The sequence below is a fragment of the Dicentrarchus labrax genome, unplaced genomic scaffold (genome assembly GCF_905237075.1).
Source record: "Dicentrarchus labrax unplaced genomic scaffold, dlabrax2021, whole genome shotgun sequence".
Lineage (NCBI taxonomy): Eukaryota > Metazoa > Chordata > Actinopteri > Moronidae > Dicentrarchus > Dicentrarchus labrax.
In genome coordinates this window covers 30,952,706-30,980,257 of record NW_026136719.1, presented here as the reverse complement: position 1 = coordinate 30,980,257, position 27,552 = coordinate 30,952,706, and the positions used below count along the sequence as shown (strand labels likewise).

At 40.1% G+C, this 27,552-nt stretch overlaps 1 long non-coding RNA gene across 12 annotated transcripts; it reads right to left on the bottom strand.

Annotated features, from left to right (window-relative positions):
• Window positions 1-413: 413 nt before the first annotated feature.
• On the bottom strand, window positions 414-27,325 carry LOC127351374 (uncharacterized). Of its 12 annotated transcripts, none has more exons than XR_007880892.1 (7): window positions 26,795-27,311; window positions 25,511-25,599; window positions 23,007-25,063; window positions 22,694-22,860; window positions 19,427-19,566; window positions 17,638-17,679; window positions 422-844 (listed from the first exon to the last, which is right to left on the bottom strand). It is a non-coding gene; the product is annotated as an uncharacterized LOC127351374 (long non-coding RNA). The 12 variants fall into 12 exon arrangements; XR_007880891.1 differs by lacking the exon at window positions 422-844 and adding an exon at window positions 6,518-12,782; XR_007880890.1 differs by lacking the exon at window positions 422-844 and adding an exon at window positions 13,268-17,231.
• Between the last annotated feature and the right edge of the window lie 227 nt (window positions 27,326-27,552).

Below are 27,552 nucleotides of genomic sequence, written 5' to 3'. Positions count from 1 at the left end.
AAGGTAAAACGTGGAAAAATAAAAAAAAGCACCCATACATTAGGTAATAGCCTGAACTGTAGCTCCTAACAGGCATTGTTTTGAGTATTTTACTATACTGTATATAGGCACATAAAATGAATGATGCCATGTTCATGTCATTTTGGAACGGTTTTAGAAAAAGAAACTCAAGATGCATTGTCAATGAATACAAAATCTCAGAAAATGATAAATGCAGTGATATATCATTTATTTTCTGAATATTGGGTAAAGGAGGGGAAAATGCACTTAGAGCCATATCACAATGCTAGAAAATATTTCAACAAATAAAATCAATCAAATTCAAGTACAAAACAAACCTTTACAAGGGAAGGGAGACAACACAGAACCACAAAGAACCTCACAATAATCTGAAAAAATAAGAAAAGTAAAAACAATAACAACAGTAATATAAGACTAATTTGGCATGATTTTGACTATAGTGTAATAAGCTTCAACAGCTGCCTCATGCTGACTTCTCTCCAAGAGGCTTCCCCTGTAGTGTTGCTTTATAAAAGTTTGAGTTCACGGCAAGAGGAGAGTGGCTAAAGGTATCATTAATCAAGGCTAGTGCTCAATTAATCAAAAGAGGAGAGTCCTAGTCCTGCGACCCTGCTATCCAAACCAGAACCTAGGTGTCAATACTAGCCTCAGGGAAGCAGCCAGCCAGAACCGCTGCGCCAGTCCCAGTCAATAGAGAAGCCTGAAGATCAAGCTGTCCTCCCACACTATTGTCCAGGGGTAGCAGTCACTGTCGTCGTCCACAGGAGGATTCAGCACCTCACCCAGTTGGAGACATGCAGAATACCGGAGGGACCAGGTGCTGCTGGAGGTTAATAATGAAGACAGAACCATTCAGAGTGCTGTTTGTAAGAAACAAACTTTTGTGACAGTCTCCTTCTTTTCCTTGATTAAGCACTGGCTGCAGGAGGTTGTCAAAAGTTAAAAACAGAAACATAATGAGGTAATTATCTGATAGTGCTGGAATGATACAAGTCGTGCTGGAAACAATTTATGTGTAATGATGTTTAATATATAGTGCTGGGAGACAATATGAATTAATCACATGAACTACAGCCTAAATACAAAAACATAATTGCCCATTTTTGTTTATAAAACACAAAGAGATAATAGATATAGATATGTTTAGTACCTGTGGATATATCTGTTGAAACAATGTATGATCTACAATTTGGTTTGACAAAAGAAAATAAATATATATGTATGTTCGTATTTATTAAAAAAAGTTCAGTTTTACACTTCGAACAGCTGCCTTTCTGTGTCTTTTAAGCCAGTTTATCAGGAAAAAATAAAGCTTGTTTACTCAAGCCCAATTTTATAAATAAAATACCCAAGCTCTGCAGAATAACCAGCCAAGTGCATCTCATGGGAGACACTCTGCTTTCATCTAAAGAAATTAAAAATAATCATCTATTTATGAACAAAGCAAATACTTGTTCTTCCTTCCTGCGTTTGTTTTACAATTCTCTGTCTTGTAAGAAAGTCAAGGAATCAATTATGTTTTTCCTCATCCTCTTTTCTTTGTGAAATTATGTGTAAGTCACTCATTTATTTGATATCTAGACATAATTTGATCTCTAAAGACTTGTGGAAGGCTGCTGATGAGAATGTCTTGTTTTAACTCTCAACATCAAGGCATTTCCAACAAAAGCCCAGCTCCATTAAGACCTCATTAATATCTGCCTTCATTTGGAAGCAATTGGTGACCATGGCCGCGTGACGACTAACCTTGTTAGGGACTTGAACAGTTGATTTAAGGGGCCAGCGTTCATGGCCGTTATAAAGGACTTGGGTGTTGTTGTTTTTCCACTTGAATTCAGCAGAAGGGTCGGGAAAATGAAAAATGCCGCTTGCAATTGTGATAATTCTTCCAATACAGACTTCAGAATTTGTCAGCTCTATTATTATTTTATTTATCTGCTTTCAATATGTCATGCATTAATTATTTTGTATCAAAATATAATTCTAACATATTTATTCTAACATAATTTTTAGATACATTAGATTACCTTTTTTATCAAATAAAAACAATTGTTTATGTTCAGACTGAATTGTGTGATCAATTATTTTCTAATGTTTCACAGTACATGATCATGTTTTGAATTATAGTGTATTTCTTTTAGTTTGTTGTTGCCATTTGTTGGTGTATATGTTATATTAACCTCCAGCCGTATCAGAAAGCATACATTTGAATCTCCACCAGTTTCTCTTTCTCTCTCTTCCTCTCTCCTTCTCCATAGTCCTGAGGTGATATATGGCCATTGACACCATTAGACAAAGGTATTATTAGCAGATTAGGCTGAGCGAGGGAGCAGGGATAGGGATACAGACCAGGGGCCATGTTTCTAAAGATGCCAGGCCCCGTCTTTGGAATAACCCAGCAGCCCCCTTAACCACCGTCCCAATTACAGCTGCATCACACTCCGCACACACAGCGGGTCACAGAGGATGGTGAATAAATATTCCCACATTATCTCCACTGGTGGAAGGGAGCAGAGAACAAGCAGGCCCACAGGGGATATGACTGCCACCATTGGCCCTCAGACTGGGAGGGTCTGGGAAACACGGAAGGAGCATAATGTAGGTTATCAATGACAAAGAGATTTTCCAAAGGAGATTGGACGCGGTGTATTAAGATGTCTGGCAGCTATTTGAAAATAGTGGGTTTATAAAGCTGAAATCTTTACCATTTATTTTTATAATAAAATTAATAATGTACATTTACTGTTGTTGAACTTGGTGTCTGCATGTGTATTTATTTTCATTGCTCCAGGTGGTGGCTTGCTACCTTTCTGCTTGACAATGCCAGCAGTCTTTTCAAAACAAAAGGGCCATATGGGCCTGATTGGCCCTGTTCCGCCAAATTTTGTGCAAGTCTCATTTTTTTGAATAGTGGGTTATGTGCACTAGCAGTGGGTGCACTCTTGGTTAGTGGGCAACAACAGGTCTCATCAGATTAAACTCATAAAATGTTGCAAGCACTGAAGCTAGCTATATACACCATGAAGAAAATGAGGCACATGAGCCACCGGTCATGTCCTAGCCACATAGAATTGTGTCTATGTTGGATACATACTTTAGGTGCTGGAAGATTGTGGATCCCAGACACCTGAAGGCTTCCAAAGACACTGTGCTGTTGAGAATAGTGTTGGGGGTCTCCTCCTGAAGTCCACTGTCATCTCCACCGTTTTGAGAATGATCAACTCCATTGTTATGACTGCACGAAAGGGGCAACTGTTCAACCTCCTGTCTGTATGAAGACTTATCACTGTAGCAGATGAGGCTGATTACCGTTCTGTTGTCTGTAAACTTCAGGAGTTAAACTTTCAGGTCTCCTCAGGTGCAGTTGTTGGTATGAAGGGAGAAGAGCAGTGGGGAGAGCAGACATCCCTGGGGGCCGCCAGTGCTGATTGATTTTCCCCAACCTTACCTGCTGCCTCCTGACGGTCAGGAAGTCTGTTGTACACTAACAGGTGGGGGCTGGCACAGTGAGCTGGATAGGTTTAGAGTGGAGGACTTCTGGGATGATGGTGTTGAAGGCCAAGATGAAGTCCACAAACAGGATCCCTGTATATGCCACAGGGGAGTCGATCCAGCACGGATGATGTAGACAGGTAAACTGCAGGGAGTCTAGCAAGGGGCCTGGGATGTCCTTTAGGTGGGCCAACACCAGTCTCTCAAAGGATTTCATGACCACAGACGTAAGGGTGACGGACCTGTGGTGATTTAATCCTGTGATAGAGGGATTCTTGGGGACTGGGATGATTGCTGAGCATTTGACGCATGAGGGGATTTCTCTCAGCTCTAGTGATCTGTTGAAGGTATGTGTGAAGATGGGGGCTAGGTGGTCAACGCAGGCTTTCAGACAGGAGGGTGACAAGCTGTCTTAGCCTGGGTCTGTCCTGATCTCCAGTCTCTTAAAGAACTGACACATCCTCTTCACAGATCCTGAGTAGTTGGGGGTCAGTGAGGAAGGGTGAGGGGGTGGCAGAGGGTGAAGTCGTTGTGTCTGAGTAGTGAGGGGTGTGAATATGGGATTATCAACCCTACAGAAAAAGACATTCAGATTGTCTGACGGTTGATGGCTCTCATCAGTGTGGAGGGATGGTAGCTGGCTATGTTCTGCAGGGCTCTCCACACTGACACAGGGTTGTTGGTTGAACCTGTTTTTCAGCTTTTCAGAGTAGCTCCTCTTTGCTACCTCTGTATATCCCTTGTCAGCATATTTATGGCCTGGTTGTACAGGATTCTGTCCCCAGTTCAGTAGGCCTCCTCCTTGGTCTGACTAGGCTGCCTGAATTTAACTGTAATCCAGGGTGTATTGTTGTATGTGCAGAAGGTCTTAGTTAGTACACACATCCTCACAAAAGCTGATATAAGATGTCGCAGTTTCAAATCAGTGCAGTCGAAGCAGGTTTGTAATTCCAGCTGTGTCTCGTTCCATTTCCTCACAGTCTTGACCACAGGCTTAGCAGATTGTAGTTTCTGCCTGTAAATCGGACGGATATGAACCATACAGTAATCGGAGAGTCCCAGAGCTGCACAGGGGGCAGAGCGATAGGTGTCCTTTAATGTGGTGTAGCGATGGTTCAGTGTGTTTTGATCCCTGGTGAGACACTTAATGTGCTGTCTGTATTTTGGCAGTTCTGCTGGTTGTTCTGAGGTTTGCTCTGTTAAAGTCCCCAAGAACAATGAGCAGGGAGGCTTGGTGTATGTTCTCCGTAGAAGTTATCTGGATAGCCAGGTATGTAAATAACACTGGTCTGAGGTGGGATGTAAACACCAACCAGAATAACGGAGGAAAACATATAGTAGATAGCTTACAGTCAATGTAAACAGTCTCTAAGTGACTGTATATTTTCTTAAACACTGTGACATCTCTACACCAACCTTTGTTTATGTAGAAGCAGATTCCACCACTCCTTGTTTTCCTCGATAGCTGTTACGCGATCCACTCAGCAGAGTTGGAAGCCCGGTAGATGTAGTGTATTATCTCTGATGTGCTCACCAAGCCAGATTTCGGGAAGCAGATCTGGAGAAGTCTGCGTTTGCTTGGTTGAGAAACAGCAATTCGTTTATTTTGTTGGCCAGTGAGTGAATATTTGCTAGCTGTATTGATGGAAGCAAAGTTCGAAATCCCATCGCTACACAGCGTTTATGCAGGGAATTGTTGAAATTTCCTCCCTTATGAATTTAATCAGGAAGGGAGAGCTGACAATTGAAAAAACGGAAAAAGTACCAGAGAGCAAAACACCAACATTTTCATAAGAAAAAAGGGTTTTGAGTCCTGGTACCTTGAAGTAAAAGCTATCTTGGAAGATTAATATGAATATGAAGCACCTAATGTATGTTGATTACGCATATAAATGTGGGAAGTACAAAAAGGATTGTGAATAATCCGTCTAAAAGTTCGTAATGGCCTCTCATGGTAAGACCATGCAGAATACAAGCACATTGTTCAAAGTCAGAGAGGAGAGTAGAAAACAGAATTGTGAGATTACACAATCTTACTGTGCTAAGTAAATTCTTATTCTTTCCCACAAACATAATTTCACTAATATGTGATCCTTGGAAGACGCACTAGGCTCTAGTAGTTTTGTTTTTAATTATTTCTAAAATGACATTTTGTACATACAAGCCTTTCAGTTGACAGCAAGAGTGTGAAAGTCTCTATTTCTTTAGTTCTTTCTCTCGCTCTCCTTCTCTCCTTGTTTTGCTTTTATCCTTTTAGTCTTGAAGGAGCCTAATGAGCGTGTGCAGAGGGCCTCTCTCTCCCTGCCCTTAAATCAGTAATTGGTTTCAGCGCCGAGACTGTCAGGAAATTAACACATCACACGGTGACAGCTGTTCATTTTTTCAGCAGCATTCTTCGTCATGTGAATGGGCACTGATTTGCGAGCGAACATCACAAATGAGTGGTTGCTAATCAAGGGGCCACTCTCAAGGGCAGAGTATTGCCCTCTGCTTCCATTCTCTCTAAAGTTAGCAAATAAGTAAGTAAAGAAATAACTGGTGTGCTGTGTGTGTGTGTGTGTGTGTGTGTGTGTGTGTGTTGCTGTCTGTACGTATGCATCGGCATTAGCTCACAGGTGGGTGTATCTTGGAGAGACGGGCTGTTCTATGGGTATTATTGTTACAGTGACTAAAAAGCTTTACAGAAGTGATTCCATATAGAACAGGCTAGTGTTCTTTGTTGCTGCAGAAGGGATCTAGCTAATTTCTTTGGCATTACGTGTTCCTCAAAACATATTTAGTGCCGCAAATCAGTTGTATATACACATAATTTCTAGGAGACAGGGCTGCTCATGGACAGGTGCTGCACACTGTTGAACACTTATGTACTTACAATTATACAAACAATTTGCTCCTTAGACCTTCCATCATGTAATTGTAATGTTTTTTTCAAGTCATGTTCAATTCATTGAATTCTACCTGATGAAGGTCTGAGGACCGGAATTTATAGTTACAGTGATTCTTTCACCAAAATTCCAAGCACAGGAACCTGCTATCATTCCCATCTTGACAACTTGATTTACTTGTAATTGCGCAGTCATTCAGTACCATTCAGAGGTGTAATGTTTTGGCTTCCCGTCCTGCAACTTTACTGTTTTGGTTCAGTCTCAATAACAATTGTACTTGCATGTTACATTACATTACTATACACGTATTCATTTGTTAATTCAACCTCATTCATTCTAAGGCTGTTGACAGAGAGGCTCCTCATTGATTGGGTGTATTTGCGTATTCACTGATAAGACAGGCATTGTATCACTGTGATAGCATCAGTGTAACACTTGAGTTCATACCAAGGTTAAATGAAGAGCTCTCTTTGTAAGGTGACTTTACATTTGAATGTGTTCAGTAGGACACTGTTAGCATGATCAGGAAGTAATCTAACTATATTGATTTGGAGAGATAAGACTGAATCTGACTTGATTAACTGATAAAGATACATTTAAGAATCAGACCATCCTAAACTGTTGTACTCAGTTTTGTGTGATGATTTATTGAATTCTAACAGGGGGTTAATTACATTTATGTGATGGTTTCCTTAATTTTCCCTGAATGTCAACCTAAAGAAAAGGGGCACTACCTTGTTGCATTCAGAGCACATAGTTTGAGTGATGCCACTCAAAATACCGACTATCATGTAACCGTTCCACATTCTTGAATTCTCAAGTCGTCAAATACAGAGAATGTGTGTTGGAGAAACATGGTGGTTCAATATGGCAGACTACACGGAACGCAACCCATGGCATCTGTAGATAAAAACGGGTCATTCCAAGGTAACAAAAAACACAAGGAGGCAGAGGAAACAGCTAGCCTGGCTTTGTTTAAAGTAAAAAAACAAAACAAAGAAATGCTTCATACTATCCCTAAAGCTCACCTATTAACACATTGTGTCCTGTTTATTTAATCCATACACAGGCACACAAGAAGTGTATAATGTAAATGCAAATATGTGGTTTTATGGAATTGTTACATGCTGTAACTATTTTCCAAAATGATGTACTACTCCTTTGAGTCTTAGAATAAAATTTCACCCCCTCTTTAGCATTCCTCTCTTTGTCACATCACACTCAGCTTATTCTGCTCCTAAAACGTATGTGCACATGGTGTAAACCACACATGAACACATATTCCAGCAGCACCTTCTTGTTTTATTATTAACATTACACCATTTATTGTGTGGAACAAACAGCAAAACTGAGAAAGCGTGTGGTTTTTAGCATACATAATCTTATGTCTTCTTTTATTGTTGAGATTCTGATGAAAACTGTGTGCGTATGTGGACAAGTGTGAGGTAGTGTGCACTTGTGTGTGTATGAGCACATGTCTCAAACAGAATGAGAGAAAGTGAGAGCGAGTCCCGGACATCTTATAAATCCTTCCAAAACTACAGCCGGATAATAGCCCAATTAACCTTTTCATTCTTCCCCAATCGTCAGCGAAATCCCTGCCCTCATTCTCTCTCTTTTTTCTGTAATAAAATGAACTTCTCTTTCTCTCCTCTCATCTTTCTCCACCTTCCCATGAGATCAGAGCAAAACGAAGGGTGCTTGACCCTTCGCACAATAAGGATTCGTACAAACGTACAAAAATAACCAGGTTTTATTCCTCTGATGTGATTTTCCACCCTAACATCTCCTCTCTTTGTCTGCGCTGACCTTATTTATGAGGATGACTTAGTGAAGGACCAGTGCCTGGATTAGAGTACAGAGCATGGAGGGGTACAATATGAGGTTAGAGGGGTCGGGGAGAAAAGATCCAAATGTGAGGACACTTACAGGGGGATAGAGAAGGTTGTTGGAGTGGGTGGCAGTGTCTGGGCTTTAACACCTGCTGCTCCAGCCTGGAATTTGTACAATACAACCTGGATTTGTCCAGAGCATTTGATGTTTCTAACTCAATGGAGCTGTTCAATTTCTGTCGCTATCTGGCCAACAGTGTCATTTATTAATGCTACACTAACACTGAGTTTAAGTATTATATGCCTTGTGTAAACAATTATAATATATATATAATATATGCCTTTGTTATAATGTAATATCTTGCCACAGTGTTCTTGTATATCTTGAAGGTTATATACGAAATATACTTACCACTAGATGCACTAGAGAGCCAGCATCTCAGATCAAAACAATGGAACAGAAATCAAATAAAACTCGCCAAAAACATATTTGTTAGTCTTGCCACAGTCTTTCCAGCAATCACCAATGCTGGTTTGGTCCATGTGAAAATATTTGTGAAAAGGGCTGCAACATAAGCTAACGTTAATTCTTGGGGACGAATACGTCTGTCAAAGCATGTCCACTAAAAGTTGTTTTTGCCACATTATAGAAAAGATTTTGTTTAACCAGAAACAGCCGTGATATCGCAACGGCTCGCCACCAGACTCCATAGACAAAAACGGTAATTTTACCTCACCTATCATTTTAACATCACAACTTCATTCAAAGTGGACAGAAACAAAAAAAATCTTTGTAAATAAAGCAGAAAACATATTTGTCAGTCTTTACACTGTTCCAATAAACACCAGCTCTGGTTTGGTTGAAATAAATTCAGTTTCAGTCAGCTGCACATGGAGCAGACTGGCTACGTGAACAAACCACAGAGAGGCTTTGATAGCAACACAGGCAGAGGGAGTGTGATGTCATTATTTGCACAGGACACCAAGAGTCCACTATATCGTTACATAGACAATAGTTTTTTGCTACTATATTAATATTTTAAATATTATATATTCATAACCTTTAAACCTTAAATGGTTGGTTCACCCAGTTTACAAAATAAATGCGTACTTTCGAATGTTGTAAAAAAGGGTAGTACATGTTTTAAAACATAGGCAATTAAAACCGTATGCACTGAAACCACCAAGGATAAGTACGTTTTTAGAATGCATTAAGTCACTTGCCAGCATCCACAAACCCTCACTCATACTAAACTCAAAGCACCCTTAGGTGACAGGTGTGTAGAACCACAAACTGTAAACTGAGGAGGATTCATACATGTAACACAGTATTTCTATTAAAAATGTTTAGTCTGACAACGCCCTGAAAACATCACCATGGCATCATCAGGGTTATTTTCTCCAGCTCCTCCAGATACACAGAAGAGATTGCACAACTTTTTTCCCCCTTTTTTTCATACTAACCAAGTTGAAATGTGTATTGCCCCTTAAACAACCAAAACAAACCCTGTTGGTATATTATGGTGATTTGTTACTATTGTCCAATTTCATTGTTATCTTCTGGTTGTGTTCTTTCAATTTTAAGTGGCCATTAATATCAGTATGCACACAATATGAAACTAGTGACCTAAATAAAATACACACATAAAAAATACAATAAAACCGAACTTAATTATTTAAGTTTGTTTAGATACCACTCCTGGCCATTTGCACACACACACACACAAACACACACATACACACACACACACACACACACACACACACACACACAGATACACACGTAAATGTAGTGGAAAGTGAAGTACATCAGTGAAAAACATTACAAGACCAGGTTCTCTGTGTTCAAATCCTTCATTGTCACCTTGCTCGTTGTCACAACCAGCTCCTGTTCTCCCCTGACACCTCGCCTCTCTCAAGCCGTGCCGCCAACCAAAACAAATACCTCATTAATGCACTTCCACACCAGAAAATCAACGCATAATTAAAACTTTTCACTGGAGAAAATTACTGGGGATTTGTTATTTTGATATCAGCACTTCACACCCGCCTGCTATACTAGAACAAGTGTGTACGATTATTTTTCCACTCAGAATTCCCAAAGGATATTATTTACTTTATTTTGTTGTTTTTCTTGGTCATCTCTGTCTATTTCACTTCCTTTGGCTTGTTGTTGAGAGATGCATCGCCGGAAGCAGCAGACATATAGTGCGCACTGTATGTTTGGACAGGTGGACAGATGTCAGTTCTCATTATTCGTTGGTGTCTGGATGCGAGGACAGACAATAAAAAGCAAAAGGAAATCCTTGTGTTGGGATTTTCACATCACTCCCTCAGGACCTTACAGTGTGTGTTGGTGTGTGCTGCATCTGAAAGCTGTCAGGTGATACAAAGAAGTCTATTTGGGCCTTCTTTATGTGGGTTAGTATGAAAATGTGTTTGCATGTGTGAGTGACACCCCAAGAGTAGAAAATACAGTTATAGGGAAAACAAGGAGGAAAGCAGGAAGAGACAAAGAAACAAACTGTGATATTTCTTGATTTTGACAAGCGCCCTGCCAAGGTGAAATTGCGTCTGATGCTCGTCTGTGGCACGACTCTGCTTCTCCCCACGTCGCCCTGTACATGAAGTTAGTGTTGTTTTCAATCTCATCTCTTTTCAAATGTGGCGCAGGGGCCGGCGCAGAGAGGTGGCTGCCGTGCCTGGCGTGTTGGGTGAAATTGGACTGCCTCTCCCCATTATTGTAAACATCATCCCACCAGACAGGCAAGCGGGTCGCAGGGACGCAGGATGAGGGGGCCTTGTCTGGGAGAGATCTGCTAAAACACATCCATTAAGGCCCAAACTATTTTTGATTTACATGTTCAGACTCTTTAAAACTGTCACATCCACTCCCCCCACTGCCGCCGCCGCCGCCGCCACCCAGCTCCCGCCCGCTTCCTTCGCTCTCCGTCTCCACACATACACATGACCGCTTTCATGTGACGCCGAAAGACAAAAAAGTGATGTTTCTTTTCTTTCTTTTCTCCTCCAGCTCTCTTGTTCCCAAGCGAGTGGGGAAAAAATCTCCTCTCTCGGTATGAAGGGCAAAATAGCATGAGCCAACCTCAGTAGTCTGGTAAATAATAGGCAGCCAATCGCATGTGTTGGTGCCTACCTCATTACAGTGTATGCAGAACTTAATGACCTTAACGTCGCCTGCAATCATCTGTCATGGCAGCAATTAATTTCATACAGGGCCAACGATGGTGGCAGACCATTTAAAGTTTCTCAAGTCATACTGTAATTTATATCAGGGATGGGAGGAAAAAGCATATATGACAAATACTCTATAATGCTAAGTAGACAACAATAAAAAAACATTCATTAGGAGAATCGAGGACAAAAAAGAATGAGATTAAAAAAAGAGTGAGGTAGAGAGCAAAGCCAAGGTTGAATCATAATTAGGAGGATAATGTGGCTTAAAAGCTAGAATATATTAACCTCAACTCTATCTGGCAAAACAATATGAGAACAATAAAGACTTGAGGATATGAACAATAAGTGTGGCGATTTTTCTGTAACACGACTGAAAATAATTAAAAAGGATAGGTGCTGTAGATTTGGAATGCTAAAACAGCAACACATCAGGTACACTTAACAAAAACAAATCCGAGTGTCCTCTTTTAAATTATTTGTTGCAGAGATTTTACCTCATTAAACAACATACATTTGTGTCCAAATGTGCTGTTTTAAGTGCTAAGTGTGCAACGGAAATAGTTGAATCCTCTCTTCATAAAAATCCCCTATAACTTGTCGCTTTGGGCTCGCTAAAAGCTCTCACTGCATCTTCACTTTTTTTTTTTTTTTTTGAAACATTGCATTTTCATAAAGTTCCATTTTATGTGAATTTAGTGATGTTATGGCTTCATCCACAAATATTTCAGCAAGATGCGACTGTCGCCACTGGGCAGGCTCATAAAGAATGGAGCAGTAACAGGCTTTGTATGGAGGGAGCATACTGTAAGTCTGTATGTATGATCTGAATGATAACACTGCAGAGCTTCTCGCAGGAGATAAAATATATTGTAGGAACTATTAAACAATTGTTTATGTACTCTGTTTGGATAAGAAATCCTTCACATATCATGTATTTGGGTTAGGTTTAGGGTTAGGGTTAGGTGTTTCTGAACAGAAATTATTGATCAGCAATTATTTCAAAATTTGATTACATGAAAACAAAAATAAAGAATATTTTAATTGCTATGAATGAGCCAAACCATTTGACAAAAATGTTCTCTTCATTCTCTAGTTCACAGCAAAAAAAGGAAGACAAAAGGCAAAGAAAATAGATATTCCATAAGTGCTCTTTAAGTACATATGATGTGGAATATTACCACAATCCAAAGATCTATGATTAGGTTCTTTTTTTGCTAAATAAGAGTATATTACACCATTTATCAAGTCGAGAGGAAATGGTGACGTGTCTTCTGCCTTCCATTCATCATGATTACAGTGGCATCAGTCCTGGTTTGTGTCTTTGGTCATGATGTAGTTGCCTTGTCTGGATATGCTGGAGTCAAAAGGCAAAAGGCACAGGGAAATCCTCTATGGTACATTTAACTGGCACATTGCAAGATAGTGTGTGAAATTCATACAATGCCACAGACATGAACTGTGTGTGTGTATATATGTGGTTGATTTTAAAATCAATTATTATTTGCCACACAATATAAGACACGCTTTTGGTCAGTTTAAACTCAAAGCAAAGCTCTCCATAAAATGTAAGCCAGTAGCAAGAGAAACTAAAATGATAAAGAAAAATACCCAACATATCGCCCAAGAACTGCAATACACAAGTGCAATTTTTGTTACCTAACATTGTTCATATGTGTACAGTTTTTTACGCTTTTATTCTCAACAAACATACATATTAGGGATGTAAATAAATATGACTAAATTACCCGAATATGAAAGGCATCCACATTTTTGCACACTGTAAAACCTAACAGCATGTCTTAGGTAAATTACAAAAATTGTGCCACAGTGCTATAATGCTTTTCATTTTTCAACTTTTGTTTTTATTTCAGCGTATAAATCATCATGCACCCAGATAATAACAATCCCCAAAGTGCAAAGATTTGATGTTAGTCACATAAATTAGGCTACAGTTAACAACTTAATTACAGCAGTAACAATTACAATAGAAGGGGACATTAATTTACTACCAACAAGTTTTTTATTTTAGGTGACAGGTAATGTAATAATTAGCTTTAGTAGAAGTAAAGGAACTGAGTAAACTCAGCCTAAGTGGGAACATTTGTTTAAAGAAGATGCATTTAAGTTGGTCTTCCTTTATTCAGATACATTTAAATACGTTCGGAGAAAGGCTGTGCTATCCTTATTTATACTTTTTTAAGTTCAATTAACTGAATTGGTAAAATTAACATATTTTACCCAAGTTACCTTAACAAGTACTTGAGTTACTCGCACTTGTGTAAAATATTTTTTCTTGCTTAAATTGTTTTAGTTAATAAACTCAAACGTTTTAAGGCAATCTGTTTCCTCAAAGTTTGAGTTCAACTAACTCATTGGGTTTTACAGTGCAGTAATATGTCACACTACTTCATACATCTCTACTACATCTCAGACTCGTAACTCAGTCGGATCAAAACACACTGTTTACTCACTGGCAGCAAGATCCCCATGTTCATCGTGGACAAATGTCCCTGACTTCATTTAGGAATAATATTAAAAAGGAGCTTATAACTTAAGCTCAAAATGATCAGAATCAAACCTTTTCTTCAGTAGCTACAGTAATAAAGATGGTTGTTCAGTATTCAGACATTCAGCAATGTTCATCCCCAATAACTCACCAGATGTGTTGTTGAGTGCAGAATAAAGCTGACTGATGTTCACAGGTGTTATTTTTACCCTGTGATCAATACTGAAGCCTGACACCAGGCGCAACTTGACAAGAGACGAGAAACTGATGAGCTGAAGTATGAGACCGTCTCAAAAGTGCAAGCAAAGCAGTCAAGCAGCTGCTCGGATTTTTGTCAAGAGCTCTTTCAATTTTTTTCTAAGACACCAACTTTAACCAACTTTAACATGCACATCCTTAGAATAATGCAACACGGCCCAATGAGCTATTGTGACCTTCTGATCTTCTCTCAGACTCTGCCCATTACCGTATATACACAGGCTTCAGTTTCCAAGAAAAAAAATGCAAATCTGTTTTCCCGCTGTTAAAATCACCTGTTCTATTTTCACTATTCTAATTGTACCCTTTGACAGTACACAAGTTTAATTTTGACTCAGTTTAGACTTTAAAAGAAAAAGGAAATTATGTTTGGGTTTAAACACAAATCATAATATAATATAATAATATATGATAATATAATTATTATTTGATCAATTTAGGTATTACGGTTTTGCCTATTATGCTTACGAGAATTACATGATAAGAAACAAAACAAACAAGGTTGCAGCTTTGTGTTACACTCCTAATGTATATAATAGTAACCAGACCAGACCAGGAAATAATGTGGGCCATTGTGTCAGTAAAGGTTAAGGTGGCTCAGTAAGTAGAGTGGGTCGTCTACTAGCTGTAGGATTGGTGTTGTAGTATCCTTGAGCAAGATACTGAACCCCTGGGTGATACTGAGCTCTCTGGGTGCTCACGACTGCCCACTATTCATAGAGTAGCCTATAGGATAGGTCAAATGCAGAGGAGAAATAGCATATATGTATGTAAATACTGAGGATATGACAACAAAGGCTAAAATGGCCTGATTATTATAAATGTGTGTAGTACTGACAGCCCATTGGCATAGGAGTCCAGAGCTATGACATAATTTTTACAGGGTAACGTACTCAAGCTGGATCTGCAGTCAGTTCAATGCTCATATAAAAAGAGTCTGGAGGAAACACGAGGTCGCTCAATACAGAAAGAAATAACCCATAGACCACTGGGGCACCCCTGACTTTTGACATGTTGATTTACTACCTCAAAATTAGGACTTAGTATTGGTACGTTGAATTTATACAGTCAAAATTACGACTTAGACAGTCAGCATTGACTTTCATCATTCTTAATTTTTTATTTGTATTTTTTTCTTCCAGTCAGAAATGGGCTTCCATATGAACTCAGTATTTACAAACTCATAAGATAAGATGTTCCTTTATTGATCCCCCTCAGCAGCATAGGGCAATGTAGTGCAAAAGAAAGAGTACAGAAGTGGAGGTACCTCAAGATATCACAATATAAAATATTACAACTGAAAATTGTTAAAACCTACACAGGTTTATTTTAGATTATATGACTCTTATTCTGTTATCCCTCAATTTTGATAAAAAAATGAAAAAATGTTAATTTAGCATTTCATAATTTTGATATTCTTTGTCTTATCCTGGCATAAATGGGCTTCCATATGTTTAAGAGGTTAAGGGGTTAGCATTTGGGAACTGTATCCACACAGCTGCACACAAACACACAGCCCTCATGCTGCACAGTGCTGATTCCCTCCATCTCTGATCTTGATGATCTTGATCCTATCATCCACTGGCTTGAGTTCACACCAGTCCACTCCACTCACACTAACAACCACATGCACACGCAGGTCTGTAGCTAGTTAGAGGTATCTGCCTGCATGACGGAGGGTGTTAATCTGACCGATCCCCTCGCTGCCAACACATTTCACAACCACGCATTTGTCAACAACTACTTTCCCTGTTTTTCTGCATTCTCTCCATCTCTGCCCTTTTCTAACACATCCGGCTTTGTTCGCAGAGAGATTGTTGTGCAGTGACAGATTCAGAACGCAAAAATACAAATCAGGCCTTTGAAATCGGGCTGAATAGAACTTGCCAGTATCAATCAATTTGCCCGCCGCTCGTCCCCTATGGACTATGACAAAAACATCTATCTTATCGGTGCCGCTTGCGATGATGCGGCCGTGGCGTCTTCAATCTGCAATGCAAAATTAACCTCGCTTTAATATAGATGCCGGGGAGGAAAGAAAGGAAGGAGAGAGGAAATGTGAGCGTGTGTGTGTAGAAATTTGATGAAACACCGGCGACAATAGCAGAGTTCAAACCCTGTGTGTCGTTCCATTATTACTTGTTTCTGCCGTCCTTGAAGGAGACCTGAGCTCACACACATTATAACAGCGAGTTATGAACGACAGCTGAGGAATCCAACTGCACAGATGCGAAGGGAAACTTATTCGGGAGAGCGCGTGCGTGTTTCTACTTAACCAATGTGCGTGCCTGCGCCGCCGCAAAAGGAGAAGGATGTTTAGCTGTCAGCCCGGGCAAAAATGACTTCCTCTTTGATGAAAAGGGTGGCCGAGGGTTCGCCGTTGTGTGGAGAAGGGAGGATTTGAAATTGTCTCCCAGTGATTGTGATTGCCAAGCGCAGGGCCAGGCCATTATATCACTGAATCTTTGTTAAGCAGCCCCTGAGAGTGGCTGACAGCATAATTAATCTTACCATATGAACAAAGGGACCCACTCAATAGTACTGAGGACGCTTATTAAAAAAATACTAAACACATGCTCAAACCCCCCCCACATCCACCCACCGCCACCCCCCACCCCCCACTCTCTGTTTCTTTTAAAAAAGGAGACACAGTGAGATGGTGGTTGCAGGAAAGGTGGCGTCATTATCTCTCTGTTTATTTATTTTTTTATTTTTTTTTTTTTTTAAAAAGGGGGCTATGATATGAGGTGGAGGGCTGGGTGTGGGTTGATCGGAGGAGGGGGCAGCTCCTGGCAGAATGATGGATCATTCCATGCGACAGTGAACGATATTAAACAATAATAGTGTTTATGTGATACCGCCAACCAAATAGTTTTAATTAGAATTTTTAGATTAGCGCAATCTCTCCCCTCACGTGAATATTCAACAGCAGAGGGGATGAGGAGATAATGCGGTTGTGCAGGACCCCACCACACACACACAAACACACACACACACACACACATACATAGCAATGTCCTTATCATTTGCAGGTCTGGCCTGAAGATGAAAAAAATGCTTAAAATATAATTTTGGATGTGGAGGAGGATCTGATATTAGACTATATGTGTAGATATTTTGATATTCTGATATTGAGATGATTTACATTTTTCAATATTCATGCTAGATACTACAATTATTCACCTTTTCACTTTTTTTCGATTACTTAGCATTTATAATCGTAGTGCTTAACAAGTATTGTTGAAATCATTATCCCAACATCAATATTAATATAATGCCGGTAATGTAATGTATGCAAAATCACATAAAACAACCATATGATGTTCAAAGCGCTGGGTGTTTGTGTAAGTGAAACTTTAAGGGCTAGTTTTTATCATAGAAATTTGTTTTTCACTAACATGACAAGATGCTATCAGCTTATTTATTTATATTCATTTTTACTTACCAGTACTTCAGCTGCTTTTAGGTCACACAAACCTCATGACTCCTGCAAATAAAATGGCATGTAAATTTGGTTACCATGTGCTTTTGTTGTGCAAAATCACTCCAGAGATGTCCAGATTGACTTTATTTATTTTTGTGGTTCAAGTCTGTGATCAATCAGTGCACTAAACATCGGCACATCTGTCATGTGCAGGTGATGAGACCAAAAATCTGTGCTTTCCGCCTCCCAAGGACTTGCAGAACCCCTCACTTTAAAATGACTCTTTATCTGATGAGGCATTCAACAAGGTTGGAAGTTCCTATAGGAGGCAGAAATGTTGTGAATATTTTGTGTTGTGTCTTCCACAAGTTCACCAAATAGATTATTTTAAATACAGGAATATTATCCATCATTCAGGAACTGCTTATCGAGTGACCCCATGTTGGGCTGAGAAACTCTGATATTCTTTTTCCTTTTTGACTTGCCAAAGTAGGAAAAACATTAACATTAACAAATGGGTCTATTCAAGTGTCCCAGTAAGCCATGAGAGTGTGACAGTGAGTCAGCATCTACAATACCAGGACCCTGAAACTGAAGCATTTAATTCAGGCATCATTAATTTCATTATTGGCACTTTTGCTTTTCCTACTGTGACATGTCAAAATGTCCTCTGTGGTACTCCTTTAGGGCCACCAGCTCTTCGGGGCAGTGTGACCACCCAGACATTTTCAGCGGTAGTTAAACTCTGGAATACATTAAGCCTTAACGTGAAGAACTAATTCAGAAGAAAACTCAGAATTAAATATTAAATCAAGTAATTAATCACATAAAATACCAGAGATGTAGCTCTATATTCCTGAATTAAATTTACAGAGAGAGAGTGTGAACCTTTTGAGTGATTTGATGTCCCATTTTGGTCTCACGAGGGAGCGCTGGGTCAACAAAGCCGGGTCAGGTCCACAGCAATGGACAGGGATTTCTTTTGAATAATATCCATTAAAATCAAAGTTTCTCCCAAGAAGGTCAAAACTTTGCTTAAACCAAACATGTCAGGGTTGAGTTGAGCTCTCTTTCCTCTTTCTCTCACTTTCTTTTCTTCTTCTTCTTCTCCTTTTTTTTTTTTTTTTGGTAAAATGTCAAGTTTGGTAATATGTCAAGAGGAACAAAATTCTCAGTCCAATTAATGGCTGAGATCACAGCGGTAGAGTGAACTACTGGGAACATTCACGTACAAAATCTAAAGAATATGAGGTGTTCCTGCACAGAATACGTGTGGTAAAACTCCAGAATCCTCCAAACAATGCAAAAAAAAGTTAGCTTCCATGATCAGATTTGGTTTGGCAATTTGGTGGCACAATTCTGGGAACATTGTGTTTTTCGTTTAGTGTTTGATTGAGGGTTAGATGGGATTTGCTGTATTTTTCAGGAATATTTTAAAATTCAGAGTCAATTGTGAATTGACAGTGAAATTAACCACAGTCCCACAAAACAAATCCCCTTTATCCACCCTCTGTCTCCCTCTCTCTCTGGGGCTAAACTGAGCTCGGTCTGACTAAAAGAGGGGTGGAGTAGTCTAATTTATCAGAAACAGGTCACACACACACACACACACACACACACACACACACACACACAGCTGGCTACTAGATCATTTTCTGCAACCACAAAATCCCTTTAATATATTCCCTGTGCTACTTTTGAATATTAATAAAATATCAATTATTAATTTTGCCTTTGGCATGGCAAGATATACAAGTTTTAATTAGTGTACTGTACTCTTTCACAATTAAAAAATAATTGATGTCCATACATGCGGGCATTTTGCTGTGATGGTCTTTCTTGTTGTTGTCAACAGAGGAGGCTGTAAGATGGTGCGGGCACCCTCGCTCTCTTCCTCTTCTCCTTCTTGTCCGCAGTTCAGATGCACTTCGGGCCCGAGGCGATCAAGTCCTATTTTGATAAAGTGCAACATCAAAACAAGATAATGAGACAGAATCGGGGCTTTAAAAAATGGAGGGGTGGGTGTGTGTGCGGGGGGCAGGGGGTACTGTGGAAGGAGGAAGGGACGCTGATGAGAAGGAAGACATTCTGTTTATGCTTGACGTTGCGATGATGCTGATGTTTGGATGGGCTGACCTCACCAATCGCCACCAAGATCATTACCACAGCGGCTTGTTTGGCTTTTAAATAATATAAGAAAAAAACATGCAGCGTACGCTATTTCGTTTATTTACTGACCAAGAAGAACTTTTAATATTTTAATGTTTGTGTACATACGAGGAGCCTCTATGTGACTTTCAGCATTTTTTAGTAGGTGCTTCTGCCTCTTTCTCTCTATCCGTTTTGCCTCTGAGTGTGCATTTTTCCTGTGTGTGTGAGACGGAGAGTGTGTGTATGTATCCTCTGCATGGTGGAGTGGCAGATGGAAGTATGAGAAGCAGGAAATCTGCTCCTGTCCTTGTCAGTTCTGCTCCACGGAGCTCTGATAACTGAATAATAATCCTCCTAGTCTGTCTGCTGCTCACTGCACTCTCGTTTCCTTCCTTCTACATCTTCTGATTGTCTCTTTAAGGTTTGTTCTATCCGGAGGTTTAATTTGTGCCAGATCCTGCCTGACCCATCAGATGGAACAGTATGCTGCTTGTGTAGCAGGTGCGCTCTGTATCGCGTTGTTTATGGTTACTGTCATGCTTGTGTTGTATGGTGTGTTCCAGGCGCTGTAGTTCTGGTGTGCCTCAAGACTTTTTTTCACCTTTGAAGCATCAGTTTCATCCCCAACCTGCTTTCTGAGGAGTGTACCAAGTTTTGTTCAACCACATCTGCTGCATTTCTGCTCTGTTCTTGTGGATTTTGATCCAAAAATCCCACATTCTCCTTTCTGTTGCTGATTAAGATGTCTGTTCTTCCAATACCTTTTATTTTGTCCTTACTGTCTAAAGAGGTTTTGCAGTTGAGCCACATTTCCCCATCTTTCACCAGCTCAGTATGTGCAAAAAAATAAATGTATAATAGAAAATGTTAACATTAAAATGTTGGTAAATGTTCTGAAACAGTATACCGTCATGTCTTTACAGGATGAGTTTACACTAAAAAACTCCAGTTGCAGATTCAGTTGAGTCAGGTCACTTAAGCCAGCTATGTTCACACTGCAAGCCTTAGCTCTAAATCCGGATTCGGATTTACTGCTCAGATCGGATTTTTGTTTTGTTTTGTTTGGCTGTTCACATTATTTTTTTAGATGTGGCCCTTATAAGCTTCCTGTGTGAACAGGTCACAGTCCTGAAGTGACTGGCATGACAAATGTAAATCGAGAGCCAGGATTCCATGTCAGGTCTGAATCACATATGAGCAAAACAAATCAGATTTGGGTCCCTTGGGGTCACGTAATTTAGACCAAGTAATGCTTGTGTGGATGTTACTTCTGCAACACAGTTGGACATTGTTGATTTGACAGTGATACCTTTGTTGCATTCAGTCAGTACTGTTCAACTCGTAAAGCTGAAAAATTATTGTATGATAATGCCCTGTCTCCTAGAAATTGTGTTTATATGCATCCAATTTGCAACAGCAAATACATTTTGTGGGAAATGTAATGCAGACTGAATTAGGTTTTCTATTGGCATGATGAGGACATTTTGTGAATTAACGTACCTGGCAAGTTGACAATGTATTTCATTTGTTTTCTAAATAGGCAATCTTACAGTACTATCCACTTGTAGATTACAACATTATTTAGTCAGCAGTGATTTAAGACATACGATTCTTTGACCAAATTAACCAATTTAACCCAAATCATGATATTTCCTAACTTTAACCAAAGTGCCTTTGTTGCAGGAGTCTGGACATGAACCCTGGACTGTGGTGTGACAGTGTGCGCCCGCCATCCACCCCTACCACCTCCTTGTGACTCCATCGCGTAAGTAATGTTGTCTATGAACATAATCCTGGCAGGTATTACATTATCGCCACAATGTAATTATGAAAACAATTTAGCAATATACAAACTTAAATCCTAGGATGCAGGGTTTCAGAGTGTGTGTGTTTGGGTGGTCATCATTAACTGCTCAGTGTATCACATGAAGTGGACAAATGAAAATGCCACTGCGAGATGTAGATAATGGAATCCAGGCATAGACTATACTGTGTGTTCTTGTGAGTAGCCTGGATGTGTCGTTAATGACTACACATATTACATTACAAACAATACTGTACAATGTATGTATATCTACCTGTAACCTGGTACATAGTTTGCACATTGTCCATAATGCGTTGAAGTGATAACATAAAAACGTATAAACTCAAGTGCTTGAACACACCATCTCTGTGTTTCTGTGACTACTGTACTCAGTATCCACAGTGTCCTCAGTAAAACACATTGCCCTTTAGAGTAAGGTGTGCATTTTTAGCAACATCTACTTCTTCTGTGTTTTAACCCCTAACGTTCTGGTGCGACTGAAGTCTTGGATAAAAATCCACTTTTACTGAGATGTTTTATAATTGTGATTAAGGGGCTTTCAGATGTTTTAGTCATGCATTATTTGTCTATTTGGTTGTTTAAATGTCTGCCACGGGCTGCACTGACACCAGTTTTGGGGTGAGTTCACTTGCTGTGGGAAAGTCAAACATCAAAGATTTGCAAGTGTGAACGTTCACAAAAAAACGTTCCTTGGCTTGTCTTTTGAACTGAAGAAGCAGCTGCTAAAGTCACACTATCCTTGTTTTCTGTGCTTGGTCTTGTTTTTTTGTCTTTTGCCTTTTTTGGGGGCAAAGTTTGTGAGTGTAATGCTGTTTAGTTCTGGGCTTCACAGCTGCTTATGAACACCTCTCACACAAAGCCATTCAGACAGTAACTGCTGGGGCTTGCCATCTGCTCATGGACCAAGATCCATAACACACAATACTTGGCTCAGACTTCATAGTGGGCTGATGAGCCGGCAAACAAGGTGACATTAACTCATCACAAAACCACACTCACCACCGTGGCCACTTTAGGTCATAAACAGTATAATACATTTCTTGTGTTTTTTAAAATGCACATTGTGAGACCTGACCACACCTCCTCTTTCTGTTTGGTTACCTCTAATGGCTCGTTGTCAGGATCCTTGTCTTTCTCCTAACATCTGCTTGGGTTGGTTAAGTTAACCATTAGATGATGAGAGAGAGTGGAGTTTATGATGTGGGCTCCTCCATAGTCAAGGCTCTGCTGATACTAGTGGCTGCTGTGCATGTCCTGACTTACAGTACCTATCAAAAGGGGTCCAAGGAAGGAAAAACGGTGAAACGGAGACTGTTTTTGTTTCTACCTTCAGTGAATGAAGTTCAACCTCTGTGTTCAACTTCAGTTGAGTTCTGTTTAATTGCGTGGAAGTTGGGCCGCCCTGGTAGCTCACCTGGTAGAACTGGTGGCCCATGTACCAAGGCTGAGTCCTTGCTGCAGCGGCCATAGGTTGGAGTCCAAACCGTGGCCCTTCGTTGCCTCTCGCTGTCACCCCCTTTCCTGTCAATCTTGAGCTGTCCTACCAAATAAAAAAGCCCCCCAAAAAATTGCAAGGAAATCAAAGGGCATCGGTTTGGTTTCAGAAGTGAAGAGAACACAATGAAGACAGGGTTTCTTCCAAAGAATAAAGAAATAAAAACCTTGGAACTTGATGTTACTGGATGTAACTTCCTGCATTTGTAGGATAAATTCAACCTAGATTCACATATTATTATTGCAATAGGCTTTCCATAATAACAATAATGTCTAACATCGTTGAACATAGTCTAGTTTTATTGACAGAAACCTTAATGATATTTATGTGCTTGCATCTTTTCATAAATTAGCAGTGTCATTTATTGTCTTATGTTTGATTTATGTTTATTTCTATTATTTTTAGTAGAATACTACATTAAACATTGTCAACTGTAAATCAAAACATTTATATTTTTCTGAAAAATATCAAGAGAATGTAGCGGTATTCAAAGATCTACACCCTTATCAACTCAGAACTTTTCTTATCTAGATTTTGGCCACTGGACAGTAAGAAAACATTCTTGGGAGAATGTTTGTGTATAACTCAAAGTGAAAGTGTAGAACTGTGTAACGTGGGCAATAGCACTAATGAAGAAGTCAAGTGTCTGAGTACAAGCATGGGGAAAATAATTACAATAACCATTTATTCCTCTGGTATGATTGTATAAAGTATGTGTGTCTCACCTGCCACCTCCACTTTTTGACTTACTGCCATTAACCCCACTCAAATATAAATTCAAACTTCTTCAATTGGAAAAACTGAAGAAAAAAAAACAGACTATTGGGAGTGGAGGGAGAAAAAAAGAAATCCAGAACCAGGGGATTTATGACACAGACACATCCAGGAGAGGAAGAAGAGAGAGGGTAGACAGAAAGAGGAGAATTTCAGAGACTCCCTTAATGGTGTTGGCATGAGATTTGAGGGTTTAATATTGCATGCAGTTGGATTTTTTTTTTCTTTTTTGTGCAATTGACCAACATGACATGCCTAACTGTATAAATGGGCTGCTTTATGATGATAAGATCACTGGCTAATAAGATATTTATGTGACACGCTGACGGATCCATCTCCTCCCTTCCCCGTCCTGCCATCTTCACGCCTCGCCGAGCCGGTGAGGATCAAACGCAAATTCTCCAAATGGGGTCGTTAAATGGAGAGGAAATTTAATAAATTAATACTTTCTTTTTTTTCAGAGAAGGAGCTAAAAAAGAAAGATGGGGGAGAGAGAGAGAAGCAGAGAGACAGAGACGGAGAGCGGGAAAGAAGTTTTTTGTCCTGACAAAAAGTCCAAGTGACAGAGTGTTTATAATCTTTTTTTTTTTTTTTTCTTTGGCTTTTGTACATCAGTCGTCCATTTCGTCTCACCCCCCGGCTCCCTCCCTCGAGCCCCCTCTGGGTATTTACACATGGGTGTCACTTGGGAAAGGTGTCACACTTGTCATATTGTAGCTTAAATGAGGATGTTGTAGTTTTTATCATTATGACAACAAGCAAAAGATGAAGCAAAAATATTATAAAAAAGGATTTAGAAAACATAAAATAATTCAAAAGTATCCTCAAAGAGCAGTGTTCCTGGGAGCTGATTGCTTGATGTCTAATAATTTGATCAAATACGATGTTCATCAGCCAATGCTCTACTCTGTCACTGGAAATGTTGTTGTTGTAAGCATTGTGGAAGTTTTGCAGTGGCAAATGATATTACATGCAGGAGCTGTAGCTTAGAGTGAAGTGAATTCACAGTATTCAGATATGGACTGAAAACTGTAAGATCACCTCATAAAGTGAAGGGTTCCCAAGCAGCCTTTGACAGCAGTGTACACAATAGTCTGTATGCTCCCAACCCTGCCACACATCACTGTATATGCTCGTATACAAACATCCTCAGGAGTGGAGATATCCAGAGGGCCCAATTAGGCAGAGACATGGAGAGCGAGCTAAGGAGAGAGAGAGAGAGAGAAAGAGAGAGAGAGAGAGAGAGAGAGAGCGAGCATGTATCACTGTGACAGACTGTGCTCTTTGTCAACTGCCAGCCTCCATGTTTGACTACAGGCCGCCTGTCAGCTCCAGCATGGCATCCATAACAACTCATGTGACATGAAGTACACACAAGCAAACGCACATACACGCGCACGCACATACACTCTGAGTCAACATGGCCATGCTAATTAGCCTAATGCCGGTAATGAAGAGGCCTGACATGCTAACATCTTAGGAGTGATGCTTTTCGCGAGCAGTATAAACACAAGTATGACACACTCTGACCCCTCCTCCCACGCACGCACTCGTTCACACATACACGACACTTAACACACACTTCTGGCTGTAATCTAGACACACACACACACACACACACACACACACACACACAAACACAAAAATACCTCCTACACAGCCACCAGCAGTGTGTGTCTGATCACTGGCGCGGTGTTTAGCACATCTGGCTGTATGGTCACCCAATGGGATTCGCACCCTAAAAAGTGAAGGATTCACAGCATAAACATATATATTTATGCACAGTTCACAGCTATATTTGTGGCTTAATGGGGAAATTAATGTTTATAAGGGCTCTTTCACACTAAAAGTAGAATTCCCATGGTGGCTCAACACAGCATTTGCTTATATGGGAGCTATTTGAGCCAGATGTGAACCAAGAACCTGTACCCAACTCCACCAGTGCAACATGGTGAAAGATCATTTGCAATAAAACTGCAGTCTATATGAAAACAGTTACTCCCGCTTCAATAGAATTAATGTGTGCATGTCACACCATTGGTGGCACTCTTGCATTGTTAATCCTGATTAAAAGAGGATCATTGTATGAACAGATGACATAAAATGCCTGACTGAGGACACATTCAGTCCCAGACTACACATGCCTAAATGCATATATTCAGCATATGACCTTTTATTTAAAGTTGGGTTCTGCCAGTTGCATTCTGGTTTCCTGTGGCTTCAAAACAAACAAAATATCTTATCAAACCTTATACCTACCTTTGGTCTTTTATATTAGAAGCTAATGTGACCCTCACTTTTGGTTTGACATAATTCAATTTGGTATCAAGCTAATGTGTGTAATATATACGCCACTACTGTGGCAGCGTGACATTTTTTCTCGCCTAGGCGCTGCGGAATTCCACGTTCAAGTTAGCAATAATACATATGCTAACACTTTCAGAATAAAGCTTGCTAAGTTCGCAGGTTAGATTAGGTTAGTCTTCCATAACAAAAACCACTTAGGATTTTAAAAAAGCTCTTATCTGACAAATCAACAAAAGAGTGGTGACCATTCTACAGAGAAATGCCTTAGCAGAAAACGTAATGTCAGTTTCAGGAGAATCATAACATTGATAGCTATTGTAGAGAGGATGAAAGGATAAAATCATAAAAAGTGATATGTATCTAAATCAAATAAAGACCAACTACACCACCTAGTTACGTCTAGGATCTTTAGAAAATGTACACACACAGGTTCTTTACCTCAGGGGCAGCAGTGTGTATACTCAAGGACAGTGACAAACAAACAAATTATTGTTTTTTTTTTTTTTTAAAAAGATAAAAAAAAGTTACAAAAACTACTACTAAACTATAATTTTGAAATCCAGGAAGTAAAAATGGGGAAAAATAATACTTTGTCCCAATAATAATAATAGAAATGTCCTTCACACCTTGACCTAAGCTTCTGTGTGGGCTACCTGGCTTTCCAGTCCACTGTGGCCCTCGTCCTCCTCACAGCCAGGTTCCTCGCTCTCATCTGTGTAGGCCGCGTGAGGATACACAGCCGGGCAGAGCTACCACTCTGCTGGGCTTCTCTAAGTCCTGGTTATAGCAGTATGGTCTGATGATGTTGCTCTCCTCGCTGGCTGTCATCTGCTCTGGCCTGGCTTCTCCTGTTGTCAACAACTGTGCATCAACATCACTGTCTTGCTCACTGGTCTGGAGGGAACAACTTCAGGTAGTGGAGCCTGGGGAGCACCGGCCGGCCTGCGGCTTCTTGTTGCCTAGGTGTGGCAGCACTGCTGAGCCCTATTCTCGCCTCTCCTCCTTTTCCACATGAATTTGGCAGCACCCACAGGAATGCTGAGGGAGATACATACACAAGGTTGTCAGTCATCACCCACACCTGGTCCTCACCTGACCACAGGCCTCTCCCTACAGGGCCCAGGAGAAAACGTATTTATTGGGCAGCTTGGGAAGTGGACCTGTAACCCCGACATGGCACAAGTACCCTCTGGTAGCATCAGGATGAGAAAACAGCAACAGAATGACAGAGGTGGCGTCCTAACAACAACAACAACTGGGGAATGATGGAGCTAGGGAACACAGCTCCATCATAACACCGTTGTCTCCTATGCCCTGCAGGGATTGGTGCTTACTGGGTTAATCAGAAAGTGCACAGGTGCAGGTAATATGTGGAGTAATCAGG